General features: G+C 35.3%; 1 long non-coding RNA gene across 1 annotated transcript; it reads left to right on the top strand.

The window, feature by feature from the left end:
* The first annotated feature begins 1,809 nt into the window (after positions 1-1,809).
* Positions 1,810-4,678, top strand: LOC145794752 (uncharacterized). The gene is made up of 4 exons (XR_014334691.1): positions 1,810-2,039; positions 2,233-2,317; positions 3,648-3,782; positions 3,961-4,678. It is a non-coding gene; the product is annotated as an uncharacterized LOC145794752 (long non-coding RNA).
* The last annotated feature ends 1,918 nt before the right edge of the window (positions 4,679-6,596 follow it).

Below are 6,596 nucleotides of genomic sequence, written 5' to 3'. Positions count from 1 at the left end.
CCAAGCTAGTGTCTACAAATAGGCATATTAAGCACTAGCAATCACCACTTTACCAGCTCTTAATCGGATGGCACATAACACGTACCTACTATGCGTGTTGTTTTCGATCTTTCACCCTGGATACTCAGACCAACTTAAATAATACCAAACTACACTCCCTATAAGGAACTTACCAAATGTATTTATCCTAAAATATTTCAAGATCATCAATTGTTTTCTCAAACAATAACTCAATTTCCAAGACATAGCCGTAATAGTCAATATTTCAAAGGTATGCAAGCGAATGAAATGCAAATGCAAATATATATATAATCCCATTATAATTTTTCCCACAATTTTCAGCATTTTTCAATGTTTCAAATTATAATCAATATCTACATACATGTGACATATGACACATTTCCATATTTACAATTTATATAATTAATTACCAAAAGCCCATGATCCAAGTATTCTCAACATACTATCCATGGAAAAATTCTCAATAAAATCTATCCATTTCATAGATGATTCAACAATATATCAAATATATACCTTTCGTCATCTTTCTCAAGAAACACCTCATTATCTCATGAGTTTTCCTGAAAAAAACTACTTTTTCCCAATTTTCAAAAATCTAGGGTTTTCCTTCCAAAATAAATTTTCTCGTTGACAAAAGGTATTAACATCAATGGACTTCCAAGAGTTACCCATTTCATAAAGCAAATCAGTTTCATGAGAGGGATGACAAAATATCACTTTTTAAGCACATTCAAAACTCACAACTCGTCCCCAACTTATTACCCAATGATTTTATCAAAGAAATAGACATGACATGATAAAATCAGATATATATCTCAAAGAAATGCCCTACCTCAAGCTTGGAGGGAAAATATGTGAAAAGCCCTAAAAATCAACGGTGTCGAAATTTGATCTCCATCGCACACGTCGTAACCCTCGATGAGCTATCCAGAATTAATGAAGGAACCAGGATCAAATCTCCAATGGATTTGGAGGGATTAAGAATTTAAGAGGGCTGGTGGGTGTATTCTAGAGAGAGATGAGAGAAAAGAGAGTACAGTGAACTACAGAGAGAAAGTATGTGTGAAATGAAAAAGTGAAGAAAAAAGTTATTTACTTCAGATTTTAAGTGATTGGACACACTTTACGAATCTGACTCTAGACAGATCAGTCGAGCGATGGATCCTGTGCTCGAGTAGTGAATTCAAACTCCCAGAATCTCTTTCTTCTACAAACATACTGCTCGAGCAGTAAAACTTTCGCTCAAGCGGTGAAATCACATTACAACAAAATTAGGTTTTTACGGCTTCACATAAACGACATACAGTAAATGCAATCCGTGATTTCTCATTTTTACGACTTGCTTTTTTTGAATGTTGTAAATAATTTTCCAACTAGAATGTGCTTATTGCGTAGGTCGTGAATGCTAATAACGATGATTTTTTACAACTTGCAATATTAGTCATAAATAATAAAACTTTCTATGACGTGCATATGACATGCCGTTAATACATCAACTATACACGACATGATTACACTAGTTGTTAAAAATTTTGAACATTTCACGCGCATAAAAAGCCAGTCGTTAAAAATTTCACTTTCCACGATACACAAAAAGCCAGCCGTTTAAAATATTGAACTTTTCACGACATGCAATTACTGTCATGAAAGGTACGACCGAAAAAAAAAGTAGTGCCAAAATGAAAATTTTGAGAGCCAAACACCAAAAAAAAAAAAAAAAAAAAAAAAAATCAAAACCCCAACTCTTCAGCCCCAAAGGGATGCATACAAATACATGAAATCTTTGGCTTCTTCTAATCAAAATGAATGTAGAAGGCTAGGGTTCTTCAAAAGGCACATAGAAGAGGGAGAATGAGAGGGACAGAGAGAAACACTATGTGGTTAACACCTCTCTAATCGTCTCTCTCTCTCTCTCTCCCTCACTCAAAACCCTAGAAGATGATCATGAAAAGCAAGAAGCCATTGTAACAACTCCAGCTCTCAGTGCCCGCTCAAGAAACCACAATCACCAACTTCTTGTAATCAACTCTTTCTTCTTTTTTGCCTATTTGTTTCACTAAATCTATTAAAGCACTTCTCTTTATCATTGTATATCTGGTTTCAGTTAATCTGCATCGAACATCAACTTGGAATTGGAATTTTCATTAGATTTGTTTCCCAAATCCCTAATTTTGGGTTTTGTGATGATCTTCTTGATTTTGAATTTTGCAGGATTGCGAGAGGCACATTTCATGATGGTTTTTTGCTCTTGACCAAGAAAGGTTTGCGGCTCGTTACTGAAGAAAATGAATCTCGTGTAAGCTTTCTTTAATTTATGTTTCGTGATTAGAATATGAATTTTAAGCTGTTTTCAGGTAATTCAATTGGTACTTCCTGTTCTACCCTAAAGTATGTTTTAAACTATGAATTGTTATTTATATTTACAGGATTTAACATTGCTCAACCACTTCATCATGTAATGTGTATATATCACTTCCACGATGAATGGCTAAGATTGCAAATTTGATTTGGGAATTTTTTGTTTTTTTTTTTTTTAAAATTTTTATTTTTCAAAACAGTCTAAAAAAACTTGAATGATTGCTTAAAGTAGATCTAGTAGACAGAAGTGTGATTTTTTTGCATGTGTGGTGGCTAGTGTTTGTGACAACTTAATATAACTTACCCTAAGCATTTGCTGGATATCAATTCTTACCTGTCACTGGTGTACATGTTTTCAACATGTATTTATGACACTCAATTACTCCAAACCTTCTAATTACGCTCAATTTCAAAATCGACGATTATGCCAAGTGTGATTATGAAATGGTAGATCTATGTCCTTGGTTGTGTGCTATGTAAGCTGTCATGGAGTGTGATCTTTTGGTTATTTCTATAAAAGGCTTCAACATCACTGGGTAGGATTTAGAGAAAGAAAAACAGCTCAACTCAATCATTTTATAAAAAGTAACTTATCAAGCATATGCATAAAAAGTAGTTCAACTCAATCATTTTATAGAATACAGGTAACTAAAGGTTATGTGAAAGCAAATAATTCCAAAAATTTTAATTGCTGTTGCAATTTTATATCCTCTGGTAATAGTTTAAAATTGAAATTTTTGGTGATGGGAGACGTTCATGTGGTCTGTCAAAAACTTATCAAGCATATGCATTAAGAAGGATAATTGGGGTGTGCAACGGCACAACACAGCCCCTCTAAAAAAAAAAAGGCATATGCAGGCATCATCCTGATAGCCTTGCTTATAGATATAACTTTATAAAACATAGAAATCAATAGCTGGTGAATATTTAAATTGAAACTTAAGTCTGCATAGAGGCTATGCAAATGGGAATAGGAATTCGTGAAATGCAGAATCTGTTTAAGCAACTATTATTTCTCTATAGTTAGTAGGTATGATTAGAGCTGACATTTAATGCAAGATGCTAGTCCTAGAAAGAAAATTTTAACAAGACCAGCCATTCACCTGCCATGTTGATTGGTTTGTCTTTCGACAAATATTGTCAAACACCAAGATTTGTTTAAATGTACTTGGAACATAAGGTATATAGGAATGTATATTTGTCACGTAATTTTTGTGAGTTTACAATCGAAGACACACCAGAGTTGTTTTTCTTTTTTATTTGGACAGCCTTCAGAAAGTAATGAACTTGATCTCCAATTTTCACTAGAAGACCTTGAGACTATCAAAGTCATTGGGAAAAGAAGTGGTGGAGTAGTTCAACTTGTTCGCCATAAATGGGTTGGAACATTATTTGCCCTGAAGGTAATTCTACTCAACTCCGTATCTGTATAACTTGTGCGTATTGTATCTTATCTTATTTATTTACTTTTTTTGTACACAACCTATTTGTTAAAGAGTTCAACATAAACTTGCCTTTTGAGCTTCAATATAAATAAAACCTTTCACATGCTCAATTGCAAATATTTGTTCTAGAGAAAAGCTTTCTGCTGTTGCTGCTGTTAGTTGCTGGGTGTTTTTAGAGTGCTGCTACGACTGTTAGTTGCTAGTTGCTGTTACAGAAATGGCTTAGTTACTGCTGCAGAAATGAGGCGCTGCTGCATAAATGGAGTGTTACTAGCTGCTACTGTTGCTGCTGCTAGTTGCCAGATATGGAAAGCTCTGCCTTATGTTGTTCTTTGGGTCAATTTGGATAAAGACAGAGGTGGCAGTATGGATGAAGACTCACTCCCTGGGCAGGTTCTACTCTGTGCATAACTTTATAGCAAATCTACAGCAGGTAAGGAAGTCCATTGGGTTAGGTAGATGAGTTTGAGTCGAGTGTTTGGAAATGTGATTAGTTTGTTTTGCTGAAAAAGTTGGCATGGTTGCTATGCTCTTTCTTGCTTTGGATCAGATCTTCAAATTAGAGTTTGGGAATGCAAGGGATGGTGGTTCTAGTGATTGGCTGCTTGTATCTCTTTTGGTTGTCATTTGGCTGCTTGTATTGTTTTTTGGTTACTTGTATTTACTATCTCTTTTACTTTATTTGTCATACTTTATGTAATTATTTCTATTACATGATGATAAGATTAAGCCTCTATTCTATGTAGCAGTGCACTTGTATCTCTCTTGTAAGGTAATTACTGGACTTTGTGCCACTGATGCTTTTGCATATCTTCATGTATAGCGACTCTAGTTTTGACCCGACCCTCGTTGTAATCTGCATACAGGTTTCTTGGTTTTGTACTGTTAAATATGTCTTGCTTACCTTCTTTTCCCTTAAACTTTGCTATGGGATTGTTGTGGTTGTGTTTTGAACAGGTTGGGTGTTTGGTTTCCCAACTCTTGTTGCCCAGAATTTTGCTATTCCGCTCGAGCGGCACTTCTTGCGTTTGAGCGGGCATTGCAAACTCTCAATACTTTTGTAGGTCTGTAAAACTACTAGGAGAGTGTATTCTATGCTCGAGCGGCGTTTCCTACGCTCGAGCGGGTGTGCACTCGAGCGGCAATTCTTGCGCTCGAGTGATGTTCTTCTGTTTGCAAAACTACTAAATGTGTGTATTCTGCGCTCGAGCAGAACAACTTATTGTATCTGATGCTCGAGCGTCAACCATTGCGCTCGAGTGGATTGTGCGTATATCAGTTCACAACAGTCTCCATTTTCATCACTTTTTCATCTCTTTTTCTCTCAAAACCCTAGATTGTGACCCTCTTTCCCTAAAGCCTACATTCTCTCTACTTTTTCACCTAGATTCGTTGGTTTCTCTACCCGTGTGCCTTTGATAAAAAGGTAGAGCATCTTTAGAGCTCCATTTTAATCCGAGTGGAAGTTGGTTTTGACATCTCTGAAATTCCTCCATTGTTGCCTTGGTCATCTAAGCTTGAGGTAGAGACTTTCTACACTCTCTATGAGTTTTAACTTGTTTAATTCCTTGATGTGTGAGAAACATTGGGTGTTGAGGTGGTTTTAACAAACCTAGGGTTTGGGTTTTAAATTTCAAAGAGGGGTTTTCAAAAGGATGTCTTAAAAATGGTTATGGGGATGGATGTGACCTTGGGTTATGTTAAAATGGTTGATTTTTTGTGATTGAGGAGATTGGGATAAATGAGAGTTTTTCCTTAAAATGCCTTGAATAATTATTTTATATAAATAATGGAAATAGTACAAGAATTGTGAAATGGGATAGACATTTATGTAAATGGTGTAGTTAGGTACGTGCTATCTCTCACCGACGGAAATTTGAATAATTTAACTGTTGAGAAGATTGTATATCTATTTAGAAATATGTATTTTGGGCTATCGATGAAGGATAGTTATGATTAATGTAGAAATTGCATGAGAATTAAGTAAATTGAAACTAATTTCTTATTGGTTGTCATTGAGTATGACTGTGTTTTAATACATTGTATATGTATGATGTTTAGGAGAAGAAATGGGATGTACTCCATGTTTAGGAGGAGAAAGGGGATGGACTCCATTAAATTAAGTTGCCTTGTGTGTCCTGGGTGCAAGTCCCAAAAATATGCGTATACATGGGTGCCGATCATGCGGACGAAATTTCTGTAAAATGGCAAAGTGAAGTATTTGTGTGTAATGGTTGTGTGGTAAGGAAACCACTGAGTTGTAATCTCAATTGGATCTTCTGGATAACAATGGATATGAGTCATGAATTGAGGAGATATGAAATGACATGAAACGAATTGATATAAAATGGCTTGGGATATAACATTTGACAAAATATGGTTTTGGAGAAAGAGTTGTGAATGATCTTATCTTTGAGCATTGGTCATGTGCATCATGTTTATAACCTTGTTAAAGTTCATATATTGTGCTAGATTGTTTCTGCTGGGCTTTGGCATATTTACTATTGTACAAGCCTGGGGCTTTATTTGTATCGAGCTTCAGACTCGTTTTGTTGTAACCAAACATCATCTTGGAAATATGTAAGCCCGTAGGACATTTATTTCGTTGATCATTTAGTTTGGTGCCACATGCTATAGATTCAGGGTAGAATTTATGAATGTGCAATGCATGTGTCCTTTTTTGTAAATTGACTCTGATTAATGAAAGCCTAATACTCTGTTTATGTCATTTTGTATTAGTTTTTACCATTGAATTAATGTACTATTTTCGGG

Source organism: Camellia sinensis, chromosome 7, assembly GCF_055761805.1.
Source record: "Camellia sinensis isolate YWXY chromosome 7, ASM5576180v1, whole genome shotgun sequence".
In the NCBI taxonomy this organism is placed as follows: Eukaryota; Viridiplantae; Streptophyta; class Magnoliopsida; order Ericales; family Theaceae; genus Camellia; species Camellia sinensis.
Note: the sequence above shows the minus strand (reverse complement) of the source record. Positions and strands in the feature narration are given on the sequence as shown.